The sequence below is a fragment of the Periplaneta americana genome, chromosome 7 (assembly GCF_040183065.1).
Source record: "Periplaneta americana isolate PAMFEO1 chromosome 7, P.americana_PAMFEO1_priV1, whole genome shotgun sequence".
Classification (NCBI taxonomy): domain Eukaryota; kingdom Metazoa; phylum Arthropoda; class Insecta; order Blattodea; family Blattidae; genus Periplaneta; species Periplaneta americana.
Genome location: NC_091123.1, coordinates 45,725,189 through 45,742,133, shown reverse-complemented (window position 1 = coordinate 45,742,133; position 16,945 = coordinate 45,725,189). Strand labels below are relative to the sequence as shown.

At 35.8% G+C, this 16,945-nt stretch overlaps 1 protein-coding gene across 1 annotated transcript in view; it reads right to left on the bottom strand.

The window, feature by feature from the left end:
- kek3 (kekkon 3) overlaps positions 1 to 15,915 on the bottom strand; it is a 630,236-nt gene extending 614,321 nt beyond the window's left edge. The window contains exon 1 of the mRNA XM_069830664.1: positions 15,718 to 15,915. The gene's annotated coding sequence lies outside the window, so the exon portion shown is untranslated. The remainder of the gene's footprint in view (positions 1 to 15,717) is intronic.
- Positions 15,916 to 16,945: the final 1,030 nt, after the last annotated feature.

Sequence of the window (16,945 nt, the reverse complement as noted above, 5' to 3'; positions counted from 1 at the left end):
TAATGACATTTCTGCACGTTTTTATAGATTCAGCTCGTTACAGACACAAGCCGACAAATTTAACAAGGCTCAAATTTCATCTAAATGTGAATATAACACTAAATCGCACAAAAGATCTTTCAACTTACTGACTTTTAATTACTCCAATAGGAGAAACAAATACACAACGATGTAATTTTGTAATCTCATTTATCCTAAAAATAATTCGTATTGGTTTTTCGTTCTAGATACGCCGCTTCTGTGTATTCAATAAAATATATACAAATTTTCACTTCGGAATATGTAAGGTAAGACTTTCCTGTGTTAAATTTCAACGTACCTCGTTTACATGTTTCGACCTATTTATGGGTCATCTTCAGAACTGGTCGTTGTTGGTCTTGGCGCCACTTGTTCTGTTTCCTGTGAGGGTGCGTTCCTGTGGTATAGTGTAGAGTCAAAGAGTGTGTGTGTTTTGAAGTTGAGTTGTGTGTTGGGAATTTCATTGGGGTGTGTTTTTGTGTGTCTGTATATTTCATATTGTTCTAGTGTGTTTAGTTTCTGGCTTTTTGGTTGGATGTGTAGTATTTCCATGTCTGTGTTGATGACTCTACACTATACCACAGGAACATACCCTCACAGGAAACAGAACAAGTGGCGCCAAGACCAACAACGACCAGTTCTGAAGATGACCCATAAATAGGTCGAAACATGTAAACTAGGTACGTTGAAATTTAACACAGGAAAGTCTTACCATACATATTCCGAAGTGATACAGTGTTAAAAGTTGTGTAATCAAGATGCACAAATTTTCAGTTAAAATAGTTTATGCAAACCTAACATTGTTATGACTAGAGCTCGGATGTTCGGCAAAATGCCTTTTCTAACTCGGTGGAAGTAAATCATTATCTGCATAGATAGATATAAATGTGATTTGAAGTAAATCAAAGTGATAGGGCCAATTTTTATTTTGCCTTTTTAAGGTGTTTCTTACTTAAAAAATGCCTTTTTTTTTGCAATTTTAAAGCAATATTTCTTGTTTATTTGCAATTTTCTAATTAATTGTAATGTAATCTGTATGAAATTTAAATATTTGAAACAATGACTAACTTTACTAACAATAGTACGTAAATAAAAGTAATTTATTTCGGTGCTTAATCTGCTAATAATCGTGCTTTAAGACTTTTGGTCTAATACGAATAATGATCGACAATCCACAGTTACAAATATAATATTGTCATGTCTTCACGATACTAACGATCAGCTTTATAATTATTTTAAATATTAAGCTCGTTCTCATAGAAGTTGTCATGTAACATTTCCAATTATTTGCTTTCATATTCTGAAATCTTACTGTTACAATTTTGTGCTACACGTGTTTATTATTGTAGAAAAAAGAAATTTGAGTGAGGAACAGTCAATTATTGTCGAGTGACAGAAGGTATAAAATCGGTTAGCTAGAATGCCTAAATTCAGTAAACCATTGAAAAGTAAACTTCATGCTTACGTTAGTGAATTTGGTGCCGATGTGTTTTCAACCGATGGAAAAGTTTTGTTATGTAAGGTTTATGAAAATACAGTTAATCACAAAAAAAGAGTATTTTACAAGCGAACATGTGTCACCTATGGAGTAAATATGTGAGTTATGTTGATGTAATTTAAATTTATTGCTAAAATATATGACATCTTTTTAAAATTTATAATGCCTTTTTCAAAGATTATTGTGGCTTTTTTACGTTCTTATTGCATTTTGCCTGCCTATTTTAACTGTTATAAATGCCTAAACATCCGGGCTCTACACGCTATAAATCGTGCACAATTGGCCTAATTGTGGCACTGGTGCCATAAAAGGTTACCTAGCAACTAGTGTTCCATGACGTCATCACCGCATTCACAACACAATTTTATACAACTTACCAGTAAGAAAAAGCTTTAAAACAACAAAATAATAATGTCTTAGAAACGGTTACTTAGCAACCATGCAATATATTACGTCATATTCAGTACTCATATCGCTACTACGCCATAACAATATACTTTGTAAATTTATAACAGTTTCTTTTTTCACATATTTTAATGTTAGAATGGCACAAAATAGACGACCTTAAGATATATGGATCATATGCGGAGACTAAGAGGAAGGCTGAAAGTAGGAAAAACTGAAGAATGCTGAGTTTGCAGTGAAAGATCTGCCCTTGGACAGAACACTATGAATGAATGAATGAATGAATGAATGAATAGCATAAAACTTTATGTAACACGTATATAATCTTCATTATAAACACTCTTGAAAATTCCTGTCATAATTACTAAGTATTTTAGGAGAAAAATTCGATTCGTCGCCGGGGATCGAACCCGGGTCCTTGGTTCTACGTACCAAGCGCTCTGACCACTGAGCTACGCCGAATTCAATCCACAGCACCGGATCGAACTTCCTCCTTCGACGTTTCCTTTTGTGGCCTGACTCCAAGTTACACATATATATGTTGACGTGTATCCAATGTCAATGTCCTAAAATATTAAGTGTCAATATTACAGATAAATTCTGTAGGACAAATTAATATATCTATAATATAATTACTAAGATTAAACATAGTTACATAAATTACTATTCTTGCATTTAACTTTACGTTTCATTTGCATTAAACACACTTTATTTTACTTCTTATTTTCCGAATATAATAAAAACAGAGGAATAAATTCTCGATTATACACTCTTAACACTTGTATTATATCACTAATGATTTAGTTAAGCTGGTTAAATAAACAACTTTTACACACTCACTGTGTTAAATAATAAAATTATTATGGTACTTTACTCTAGTCAATAGTTTCGGCGGGAACTTTGCGCCATTATCAAACTTCTAGTACTAGTCTTCGCGCTACGAGTTGGCGCGGAGAGTAGATAGGCGGGACGGGGGAACTTCACGCTACGCTCTGACCTGAAAACTTCGGTCCACTTACTTGGCTACAAGGGAACGGAGTCAGACATAAAAGATTCCGTATCTTCGGTGTTGTCGCTATGACTATCATTATCACATTTTTCAAAATTGCTGGAGTATGATCTGTCCATGACAATCGTCTGTTTATGTTCCAGCCGTGTATATTAATTCGAATCTCTCAACAAAGCCATTAGCCCCACCTGATGGACAAAAATGAGGGTTCTGGACACATTTATGGTAGTAAACATTTTTATCGTGCCAGCACTTGGGAAACGTTAAATTGGTAGGCCTATCTATCCGCATTTCGTCCAGATACAAAATCGGTTTTTCCACTTTCCTAAGCTTTCTTATTTGCTGTAGATATCTTCACGTATTCTAATTTACAGTGTTTTCCTCAATTTTTTTTCTGCACACTTCTTCCACCTGAAATCCTTTTTCTTCAATATTCATCTTAATGTTGTCTTTCATTTCAAATCAATTTTCTCTTGTAAAAGGGTAGAAGTTTGTTGCAGCTTGGTACTATTTTTTTTACTTGTTATTTAACGACACTGTAATAACTACTAGCTTCTTCAGTGTCGATTGAATTGATGATGGCGAGATGGTATTTGGCGAAATGAAACCAAGGATTCGTCATAGATTACCTGACATTCGCTTGGGAAAACCTCGGAAAAAACCCAACCAGGTAGTCAGCGCAAGCGGGAATCTAACTCACTCCGGAGCTCAACTGCAGATCAGCAGACATACGCGCTACCTCCTGAGCTACGCCGGTGGCCCTCTTTCTTTTTCAAATAAAAATTCTCAATTATATCTTTTTTGTCAATCTCCCGTCGAAGTCATCTCCATTTACGTTTCGCTAGTCTGAAAGTTTCCGTTTTTTTCCTCCCTTAGGTGTCGACAACGCACTTTCTTCTGTGCAGTCTTTCATTTCATTCCTTATACGCTGTATTGTTCTTGTGGATAGATTAGAGTACTTTTCTACCTTTGCTGTAGGTTTTGTAAGAGGAATGCAAGGGCACTGTTGTTCTTTTTCTTCATCGCAGAATTATTTTGCACTTCTAATAATATTCCTTTCTTCGCTATAGATTGTCAATCCTTGTTTCCTCTTTGTCGACATATTTACAATAAACAAAAGACTGCTATAAACCTAAATAACAGTGTACAATAACATAAATTCTATTGACTATATTATTATTAACACGAAAAGCAAAGGATAACTAAAGCAATACAAAGATTTGCGGTATACCGAAAACAATTTTCTTGTTGAAACTGATAAAACACTACAATAAAAACCCCACTATTATTTTCACAAAGTCGCAAAGACTCATAGACACGTGCAGTAGATGTTTGTGAAACAGGAATATTGCAGTGAACAGCGCGATGCGCATGCGCGACTGTTTCCCATCCGCCCCGTCTAAGTACTGCAGCCGCCTTCTCCTGGCGTGACAACAGATTCTTGCATTTTCTTCTGATTTCTTCTTACTTGATGTCACGATGAGGGAGTATGTAGGCAGAGTGGGATATGTTTGCGATAGGTAGTGTTGAGTCGAAAAGGGTTTGCTCTCTGAAAATTCAATTGATTGTTGAGGATGTCTTGTGCATGTGTTTCTGCGTATCTACACAGAGTATCTTAGGAAGAATGTAAAATACTTCAGTAGCCTTTACTGTAGTTTGTGTTAACCTACATCGATTTGACATAGGCCTAATATACCTATATCCAAAGTCTAACGGTTCGAGAGAAATTAAGGGGAGAAATACTGGAACGTCTTGCGGTTTCGTTTACTATACTCCACGTGTTACGCCAAATTTTTTTTTGCACACGACAGCATCAGAGCACCGCAACGCCAGCGCAACACACACAACTGAATACACGTTTGCTAGATATTTAATTGGTTCTACTCCTGAGGAATATCCTCGGCAACATCTGCTTTTTCTACCACAAATTCCATCGCGACCTAGTCTGGGATTGAAGCCAGAACGACTGGATGTAAGATCAGCGTGATAACGGTCAAACCACAGATGCGGCTACCATGAAAAGGCCATATGGAAAAGACAAAGTCGGTTGGACAGTGTAAGTGTTGAAGAGTTACATTCAACACACCTGGTTTAATGTATTCTTATAGAAATTCAAACATACGTCCATAGTCTTCATATACATGGTAAATTACATTCTCATCGTTGAGTGAGTGAATTATTTATTACCTACGACTGAGTTTTCACTCTGTGACAGTTACAAATAATAAAAAAATATACTTACTTATTTACAACTTACAAATGGCTTTTAAGGAACCCGAAGGTTCATTGCCGCCCTCACATAAGCCCACCATCGGTCCTTATCCTGTGCAAGATTAACCCAGTCTCTATCATCATATCCTACCTCCCTCAAATCCATATTAATATTATCCTCCCATCTATGTCTCGGCCTCCCCAAAGGTCTCTTTCCCTCCGGTCTCCCAACTAATATTCTATATGCATTTCAGGATTCGTCCATACGTGCTACATGCCCTGCTCATCTCAAACGTCTGGAATTAATGCTCCTAATTATGTCAGGTGAAGAATACAATACGTACAGTTCTGCGTTGTGTAACTTCCTCCATTCTCCTGTAACTTCATCCCTCTTAGCCCCAAATATTTCCCTAAGAACCTTATTCTCAAACACCCTGTTCTTCTCTCAAAGTGAGAGTTCAAGTTTCACAACCGTACAGAACAACCGGTAATAACTTATAACTGTTTTACAAATTCTAACTTTCAGATTTGTTGACAGCAGATTAGATGACAAAAGCTTTTCAACCGAATAATAACACGCATTTCCCGTATTTATTCTGAGTTTAATTTTCTCCTGAGTGTCATTTATATTTGTTACTGTTGATCAAAAAATTTATAAAATTAAAATATAAATAAACGGAAAAATAAAAAAAAATACCCTAAAAAGAAAATACAAAGCGCAAATAGCAGAGGGTTTGCCTCGTCATCCGAAGTTGCACTCGAGTGTGTGTTCGATTCCCACTTGGTTGATTAATTTGTTAGGTTTTATCGAGGTTTTCCCTACCGAAAGGCGAGTGTCAGCTAATATACGGCAAATCCTCGGCCTCATCCCGCCAAATACCATCTTGCTATCATATCATCAATTCCATCGAAGCTAAATAAATGATAAAGCGTCGTTAAATAACCAACTAAGCAAAAAGTAAACTCTTATCAGTACATGTCTTAATATTTAAGTGTACAAATGTAAATACTCATCATTATATATCCAAATACTTGTGTACTCAAATCCAAACACTTAAGAATACATATCTAAGTACTCATATGTACAATTGTAAATAATTCGCATATCTGAATAGAAAACTTTCCTGTCTTGGGCCATATTTTAAGGAACTGTCCTGTAGTTTGTCAGATGTGACTGAGGAAGATCACGAAAAACTTCAGCTAGTATTTCTGGTCTCGGGAGATCGAACCCCAAATCTTCCAATTTAAAGGTACTGTGTCTCTAAGGCTAATTGTTGTTACATGTTTATTTTTATTTTATTTTTATTTCATGCTGTAAAATTTTAATATTGGTAATTTCAATGTAATTTAACACAGATTTCTGCTTGTTTTAAGTTCAAAGAATCCCCATTTCTAAGTTCAGTTCATCCCGCTTAGGGTATCTTGGTCTCTGGACAAACATATATAAGATATAATTTAATTTCGGTTTTAAGTGGCGAGCGGGGAACAAATATAATTCCTCTCTTTGTATTTTCTTATCTGCGCATGTCACATCCTGTTCTCTCCACGAGTCTAACCCCACAGGCCTACTACAACAGCTATTACTTTGTTCTTTACGCGATAACAAAGGAAAACGCAATGTAGTAGATGCTATTTTTTGGCTCTCGCTCTGATACTGAAACTGTACTTTGACATGAGACTCACAAAATTACAATATCACCTTCTTTTTTAGTTACTTATTTAACGACGCTGTATCAACTACTAGGTTATTTAGCGTCGATGAAATTGGTGATAGCGAGATGGTATTTCGCGAGACGAGGCCGAGGATTCGCCATAGCTTACCTGGCAATCACCTAACGGTTGAGGAAAACCTCGTAAAAAAAGCCAGCCAGGTAATTAGCCCAAGCGGGGATCGAACCCACGCCCAAACGTAACTGTGGATCAGAAGGAAAGCGCCTCAGCCGACTGAGATACGCCGGTGGCCAGTTTTTTGTTTCTCCTGTAATATTAAAAAGTGACGAGTTGAGTTCTCCTTTGAATAATAGCCTCAATTGTTTTCATCCACTAACTTCGGCTGTATTGAAGCAATAACGCGGGACTTTGGTGCTATGGTTTTCTTGTTACGTGGTTCGTACCTCACAAATCCATTACTTAAGAGGATACAGGACGATCATAGTATAAGAAATGTACAGGGACATCATTTTAATTTTACTTCAATTATTATTGTACCTGAGTTTTTGAATGTACTTCACTCCCACCCCCTCTACTACTAAACTTACAACCGTTCTCCACACGGAACCGAGGACGCGTATGCAGTACTGAGTTAGTGAGTATAGTACGTTCCAGAAATATATTCGCGTTTTCCAGTGACGAAAGAGCTTTCAATATTGAATCATATTTTCGCTACGTCGCATCCCGGTTTCCCCCACCTGCTTCTGTTCGCCCCTCTGTAAAGTCTAGTAGCTGGGCTGTCTTAGCTCTTTTCTGAAAACATTAATTTCTGTTAGGAATTGGACGTCTACGTAATATTGCACAACTGTTTAAAATAACTTAAATTAAAGGGCCTCGTTAAGTAATTAACTGTCACGTGCTTTCCCCCGCCTTCTACGACCCCGCTACAAAACCACTTGAACGGACAGTAGATAGCATTTCTGAGTAATTTTATCTTTTCGGATCGGGCAGAAGAGAAGATTAAATTTACAGTACGTAAGATACTCTTTTATAGAGTAGATACAGAATTATTTCAACATGAGTTACTAGTACGAAGGACGGAAACTGCTAAATGGAATTAGGTACAATAGTCTATAGTGCGATAATGTGCACAAAAGAACTGAAGCCTGTATCGAAATGAACGGCCACCATTTTCAAAAGTGTGTTTAAATATCCATATTATTATTATTATTATTATTATTATTATTATTATTATTATTATTATTATTATTCAATTTAACTTCATTCTCTATATTGTACGCTAATGTGCTGTAGCAGTACAATATATACTGCATAATTAATAAGTCCGAATGGATAGCTCAATTCGTGACTAAAAACACTAAGTGTTAATACAGTACTGTATTTTGATTAAACAAAAACCTAATGAAAATTATCAAACTCAAAATTGCGATATTTCCTAGTTTACATAAATGGATGAACTACTTTTTTTCCCTCCTATACTTAGTAACGTAATTTGTACAGGGACATCATTTTATTTTTACTAACATTTTTAATATTAACTTGCCTATACCTCTGGATCAACGCCGTTTGCTATCCCCTTCCACGACTGAAGTTCGATGATACTGACGTAATATACAAACAAATCACTTTACTAGGTATAGGAGGGAAGAAAAGTAGTTCATCCATTTACGTAAACTAGGAAATATTGCGCTTTTGAGTTTAATCATTTTCATTAGGTTTTTGTTTAATCAAAATACAGTATAGTATTAACAATGAGTGTTTTTACTCACGAACTGAGCTGTCCATGTGGACGTATTCATTATGCAGTGTATATTATACTGTCTACAGCACATTAGCGTACAATATAGAGAATGAAGTTAAATTGAAAAATAATCACAATATGGATATTTAAACATATTTCGATACAGGCTTCAGTTCTAATGTGCATATTATCGCACTATAGCATATTGTACTTAATTCCAATTACCAGTTCTTCGTAATCCTCTACCTCATCTCGCCAAATATCATCTCGCTATCACCAATTCCATCGACGCTAAATAACCTCGTAGTTGATACAGCGTCGTTAAATAATCAAATAAAAATAAAAAAAAACAGTTCTTCGTACTAGTAACTCATGTTGAAATAATTCTGTACCTACTCTATAAAAGAGTACCTTACGTACTGTAAATTCAATCTTCACTTCTGCCCGATCCGAAAAGATAAAATTACTCAGACATACTATCTACTGTCCGTCCAAGTAGTTATGTCGTAGGATCGTAGAAAGGAGGGAAATCACGTGACAGTTAATTACTTAACGAGGCTCTTTTGTTTAAGTTATTTTAAACAGTTGTATAATATTACGTAGGCGTCCAATTCCTAACAGAAATTAATGTTCTCAAAAAAGAGCTAAGACAGCCCAGCCACTAGCTGGCGAATAAAAGCTGGTTGGGGAAACCGGGATACGACGTAGGCAAATGGACGACAGTACCTGTGCGAAAATGATTCAATATTGAAAGCTCTTTCGTCACTGGAAAATGCGAACATATTTTTGGAACGTACTGTGGCTACTATGAGTGTATATGCGGTCTTGGATCTGTGTGGAAGGCGGTTGAAGGGGTGGGAGTGAAGTGCATTCAAAAACTCAGGTACAATAAAAATTGAAGTAAAAATAAAATGATGTCCCTGTATTTTACGCGAGTATCATCGATCTCCAGTCTTGGAAGGGGGAGCAAGCGGTGTTTCCGGTTCTAGACCTTTAATCCAGAGATATAGACAAGTTAATATTAAAAATGTTAGTAAAAATAAAATGATATCCTTGTACATGCAATTCCTATAAGAAGAAATTACGCCTGTTGCAAAAACTAGTTATTGGATTTAGAAGGTTCATTTTGTACTCCTTATTTGTAAGCTTCCATACCTACGTTCGTTTGCAACTGCTGTACAAATGAAATTGATTGCGATAAAGATGAAGCATGCAAATTTCCAGTGACGAATTTAATTCTCCAACTGCCGATTAACAGTAACATTTTGCTCAAACAGTAAATGAATCAATTACAGCAAGCAAATTCCTCTCCGTTGGCGCACTAATAACACATTAAATTAAGCACGGGCCATTGCAGAGTCCAGCTGATATGCAGATCGCCACAGTTGGATTCGGTCAGCTCTGTCTAGTCGTGAATGTCTGCGAGTTAATTTGAACCAGCGGCGAGCTATTATTGTCGCTCCCAAGTCGCAAACTCATCACCATGGCTACAAATGCGTGCTACACGAGTACGTTTCTCAGATATCGACAATATAAATTTTCTTACAGTAGAAAGTACGAAGGGACGGTTTTCTTCATTTTAAACGAAAAGTCGAAGAATAAATCTAACTTAAAACAAAAATTAATTGTATTATTTATGCGAAGGCTAGTTACAGTAGTTAATACTAGAGGATTCTGCTCTTACTTCCAAATAAATATAAACATCTGTCTTCGGGAAGTTGACTATTACCGGACCATTCTGTTTGTGGAACGGCAGTCGCTTGTACAGTGCAACTCCACAAATAGACGATCACTCTCGTATACTTCACGATACAAGGTAAGTCAACGCATCCTGTCCCCTGCTGCACAGGGCTAACCAGTTGAACCAGTGCAGTAGTGTGCAGATACTCGTACACGTTGGCAGCAAGGCAGGGAACAAAAAATGTGTACTTATGTTGAAGCAGAAGTTACAAATATTGGAACGGTTTAAAAAAGGTGAATCAATCAGAACCATAGCTCAAGAATCTGACATTTCGATCAGAACAATGCATGACATAAAACAAAATTCATCTAAATACGAGACATTCTATAGTGATTATAAGAAGCTTTGTTATTATCAGTTAATTGTAGAATGAAAACACAGCTTATTTTGTGAAATTTCCTCAATTTAATCAATAAGGATTATTTATGTTCTCTCTTGAAGGGTACAAACCATTTAAAAATAATTTAATACATAAACACAACTATTACATGAAATGCTCAGTAAGTTTTTGTAGCTTTATTCTCTTCAGCTCTAATCAACAATAACAATAATCCAGGTTGCCAGGCGACGATAGAAAAGATGCGAAAACAAATGAATGTGGTGTATAAACAATTGAATGCTCAACATCATACACAAAAACAATCAATTAATTTTAAAGCAAAAAATAAAATAAAATAAAAAAATACCTTCATATTTAATTATAAAAATACAGGGATGCCATTTGAAATTTCAAAGCAGGGGTGGGTGGGGTAGGAGGTGAAATCTAAAATGCAATTAAGCCTGGTTTAAGACTTCCCCTTCAATATCTAAATTTATGTGTTTTTTTGTTTAAATTGAATTCAATTTAAATAATTTGTTATTTAGAGTGGGATGTTTTGAAATGAAAGCCCTGTATGTAGATACATTTAGACACTTTTTCCTCCAGAAGTTTGTTTTATATTTCAAATGTATCATGTATATTATACTTAATCACGAAGTTGTTTTGTTATATATTTCGCATATCTATACTAATAATAAATCTGTAGCCGAAATTTTTCTGGTAATTTTCGATTTTTAAAAAATAATTGGTCCTAACATATATAATTAACCACCCTGAAACCGAAAATCGCTTTTTTGACATTTTTGTTTGTATGTCTGTCTGTCTGTCTGTCTGTTACCTTTTCACGCGATAATGGCTGAACGGTTTTCGATGAAAATTGGAATATAACTTAAGTTCGTTTTAACTTAGATTTTAGGCTATATGACATTCAAAATACATTATTTAAAAGAGGGGTTATAAGGAGGCCTGAATTAAATAAATCGAAATATCTCGCTTATTATTGATTTTTGTGAAAAATGTTACATAACAAACGTTTCTTTACAAATAATTTCCGATAAGGTTTATTCCTTGAAAAATTTTGATAGGACTGATATTTAATGAGATAAATGAGTTTTAAAATTAAAATAACTGCCATCTAAGGCCGTGTAATGAATTAAAAAACAAATGGCTTCGTCTATAAAGGGCCTTGGACAGCAACAATTGAAAGCTATGAAAGATAGCCTACAGAGAATGTTTCTGTGTTTGTATGAAGTAATATTGGAAGCTAAATTAACCGATTTGTATAATTAATTATTATTTCACCATTGGAAAGTATAGTTTCTCTAGATGGACATAATGCTATAATGTTATTACAGTAACTTCTGAGTGAATCGAGGACAGGTAAGATTAAAATAGCTTCTTATGCACAGAAAACTTGATAGGCTATTCTGTACATTCGTTTCCTGTATTTCCTAAAATAATTTTTATGTCCAAATGAGTGGTCTCTGGATCAAAATGATCGCATTTTAATTATGCAAATACAATTTAAATTAAGTAACATAATAAACAATTTATCCTTATATCAAACACGAATGTTCCCTGGATCAAATGTCCTATTTTAATTATGTAATTACTTTATATTTATTTCTAAAGGGTGCAGCGGAGCGCAGGGGTATGGCTAGTACAAAAAATAAAATAAAATAAAAAATACCTTCATATTTAATTATAAAAATATGGGGGTGCCATTTGAAATTTCAAAGTGGGGGTGGGTGGGGTAGGAGGTGAAATCCAAAAAGCAATTAAGCCTGGTTTAAGACTTCTTCAATATCTAAATTTATTTATTTTTTTTTGTTTAAATTGAATTCAATTTAAATAATTTGTTATTTAGAGTGGGATGTTTTGAAATGAAAGCCCTGTATGTAGATACATTTAGACAGTTTTTCCTCCAGAAGTTTGTTTTATGTTTCAAATGTATCACGTATATTATACTTAATCACGAAGTTGTTTTGTTATATATTTCGCATATACTACAATATATATTATTTAGTCTACCTGGTTGGCAAGTTGGTATAGCGCTGGTCTTCTACGCCCAAAGTTGCGGGTTCGATCCCGGGCCAGGTCGATGGCATTTAAGTGTGCTTAAATGCGACAGGCTCATGTCAGTAGACTTACTGGCATGTAAAAGAACTCCTGCGGGACAAAATTCCGGCACATCCGGCGACGCTGATATATCCTCTACAGTTGCGAGCGTCGTTAAATAAAACATAACATAACATATATTATTTAAAAGTATGTTCGTTAATTATTTATGTTTCGATCCGCACGCCATAAAAAACATTGTACAGCCCTTATTTTTACCAATGTCCGCAGTACTCCGTAGAAAGACAGCGTTTGTACCTCCTCTCACACACGTACCGTTGCTGTGTCTATTTGTGGAGCTCCACTGTACTATACAGCGCGCCGCTGTTACGTCACCTGTGCAGTACGATCGCTCTCTTATTCTAGCAATAGACTATGTCCACAGTCTAGTATATACAGTCACGAAGCTTGAGTTGTGAGGGTGCTAGGAACAATAGACTGTGCCGGTACTAATTCGCATTGTCTGTAATGAGGCGATATTAGGGATCCTAGTGGTTAGCAACTATCTATGGATGCGTATTTACTACGTATTGAGCTTCGTGACTATATACTAGACCAGTCATGTCAATTGATACCCATAGGAGCAAGCGCGCGCTTTAGAGCTCAGGAGAGCTTGAGCGCTTTACAGCGGAAAGGAAAGAGACAGACGAGAGGGGTAGTATATGTCGCTTGGTCGAGCTATATTCAGGGATGGCCAGCACTGATTCAATAAATAAAGGGAAGAGAACTTATTACAACTGTATCCATGACAATTTTTACATTTGTCTGAAAAGTATAAGTGCATTATAAGGATGTAAGTTTTAATTTTAATGCTCATTTTTCACAAGTTTGAATTTTTGTTAAAAATAAATATTTTCTCAACTTTTATTTATAGAAAAGTGAAATTTTCAGATATAGGACTTTTTATTTAATAGCCTTACAGAATGTTTTCGTAAATCTTATATACCGTATATACGTATTACTGAAGATAGTGTATTACACATTTTGAAAATATTCGCATGGAAATTGTTTGTAAGGAAATGAATTAACATAGCAACTACTGTTACATCATAAGCAAAAGATACGTGCCCATGTGTTGTAAAAATGTCAGCTCTATAGCTTCAGCACATTTCGAGAAAATAATTTAATATTCTGACGATAGGAAGTTGCTCACCAATAGTTTTGTTATGGAATATTAGTTACACTTAAAACATATACAGCACCTATGTAACTTTGCTTTGTACTGTAACATTGTTTTGATTAGTTTATTGATTACTTTTATAACGCTAAAGGTACCATCAATATCAATGATAACTTATCATGTCATACTCAATCTCTTTTTTTGGAATATCATTTTCTTTATGAATGATGTGTTTCATCCATTTAGTACAGTGTAGTTGCAGTACTATGGAATTTATGTGAATATTCCTTCTTAACTCTTTATTATGTTATTAATATTTAAAATACAACTGCAATATTAAGAAATTGGTAATAGTACTTTTATTTTACAGACAATATAGATAATATCAAACAGATAGAAGCCATAAAAAAAATTTCACGTTCCGTTTGAAGTTTGTGCATTACTGTTTCCTTAATCCAACAGGCTGCTTATTGATATACACAACCCTTCCTCTTTCCATACTTAGAGCTTGATGCCCGCGCGCGACGTCAAGGTCAGAAAAATGCCCTTGCTTTGACATCACTGTACTAGACTGTGCTATGTCTCTCTCTCGTGCATAGTAACAATATAAGATCGCAGCGCCGCTGTTTACGTTCCACATTCAAAAATGTCACCTAGTAGGTTGGTTGCTGTAAGTTATTTATAGACGTACTACTCAGGCCGTGTCACAAAGCTCAAGTCCATACTACACACTAGTGACTAACAACTAGGTGACTTGTAAACTACACGCTAGGGAGCTTTGGACATGCATGCTTTAAACACGGCCTTCTTCGTCGACTATTTTTGTAAAAACCATGCCACTGAATTAAGCAACACTGAATTAAGAAGGCAGTGTCCTAATGCAATTTCATTACGGGTTATGTGGAAAAGAATAAAGGTCTAAAGCTACGGTTTGTTGCCGGCGATTATAAACGCTAGCGATGATCGTCAGGAAGTGGTTTCTTTATCAGCGTACATCGCTGTCAATTTTCATTTGTTTTGCTACCATAACTCGATTCAATATATCTAGGCCTTCTCTAAATATCGATTATTGAACATGTATGCGACGATGTGCGACCTGAATTTGCTTCAGAAGCAACCTACAGCGATGTACGTCGCATCCAACGATCTACGTTGGCGATCGTCGCTTTAAAGAAGCCATGCGCATTCACTTTGATAAGTCCAGGCCACAATCGTCAGCGATGTGCGCCCGGCGACGACCGCCGTAAACAAACAGCAGCTTAATATATTACAATAATGATTAAAAAATTGTAAAGAAGGTGCTAACACATCAATGTTCAACATTAACGAGTTATTCTAGATTATATTTACATTATTTCACTTCTATAGCATCTTCAGATTTCGTAAGCACAATTACTGATGGGGTATCCATGTTTCTTTAGTGAAAAAGTCGTCAATCAAGCAAGCATTTTCGTTTACTAGCTGTTCACAATGTAGCTTGGATCATGATTTCTGACGTCACATCCGGCTTTTAGACAGCTGTCTAGTTCACTTCAGCTGAAAATGTAGCTTTGAGACACGGTCTCAGTAAAGCCGAATTTTAACATCTGTGTTGACACAGCTTCTATAAAATGGATAACAATACAGTAACATATCCCGGAACTAATAACGTCCCGTCATATCAGGACATTTGACAACCCTAGACGAGAGACTGGAAGACCAAGAAAGCGATAAGTATTGAGGCAGAAGAGACCATAGGACCTATACCGTGAAGAAGAAGAAGAAGAAGAAGAAGAAGAAGATGGTGATGATGATGTACCGAGTATACTTTAAATGCAATGACATTAGGCCTACGTGCAGTATATTGGTAGAACATGACGAACTTACCTTAAACAGTTAACATTTCTTGTACTGGTACGGAATACAGGAGGCTTCACTTTAATCCTATTGAAATATATCCCACAGGAATAAACAAAGACATTCACGATTCCTTTATGTATTATTAACAACATAATTATAAATACAAGTCACTAACAAAACATCGAATGCAGAACGATAAATTGCGAAAACACATTTCAGCGCGAGTAGTTCCTACACTACGAAGTAACTGTCCACTTTCCGCTCCAGTACAACTAAAAATCCACCAATCATAGCCAAGCTAACAAACTACGTACTGTGGGGGAGGAAGCGGAGGGGCAGGAGTGGTCTTGTTGCTATGTGCCTTGTAAGGAGAATATTTTGTCTATGATTGTGCGACTTTCAAGAAGTTATGAATTGTATTATAACTACGTGTTTGTGAAATAAATTTAATTTAGAATGTTTTGTTATTGCTATATAATACTAAAATAATTGAATTCTTATTTATCGACGCTTCCAACTGCCGAGGTTATATCAACGTCGTCGGTGTGCAGGATTTTTTGTCTCACAGGAGTTCTTTTACATGCCAATAAAACTGCTGACATGGGGTCTAGAGCACAGTCTAGTATATACAATCACGAAGCTTGAGGTGATGAGAGTGCTAGGAACAATAGACTGTGCCGGTACTATTTCTCATTGTCTGTGATGAGGCGATAGTAGCGATCCTAGTGGTTAGCAACTATCTATGGATGCATATTCCCTACGTATTGAGCTGTATATACTAGACTGTGGTCTAGGGGTTTTCGCCACCGGAAATTTCGTCACAGTTATAAACAGACACATCGTTTTAGTCATAGTATGTATGGTCACACTGTATGTTTTGGTCACTTTGGGAAGTAGTCACATTGTAAAATAGTCACACTGGTGGTTATCGTCACGGGAAAATTCAGCACAGATAAATATTATGTTCTTTCAGAGTGGGTTCTGTAATTTTACAACTAAAAATTTCCAGCAATATTGTGCCCAATCGCTAGCAGATAACTGAGAATATCGTCACTATTCTTATAATTCTCATAGCTTTCCACAATCCTAGAAATCCTGGCATCTGTATTAAGATACTTTCTCTTCTTCTTGGTGGGTGAGAAGCCGGACGGCAAACTTTCGATGTCTCGATCAGTTACTGCTACCTCACTCTATAGCTGTTGAATATGAAAAAATGAAGGATATGGTTTTCTCATCAAGGTATTAATTCTTCTTT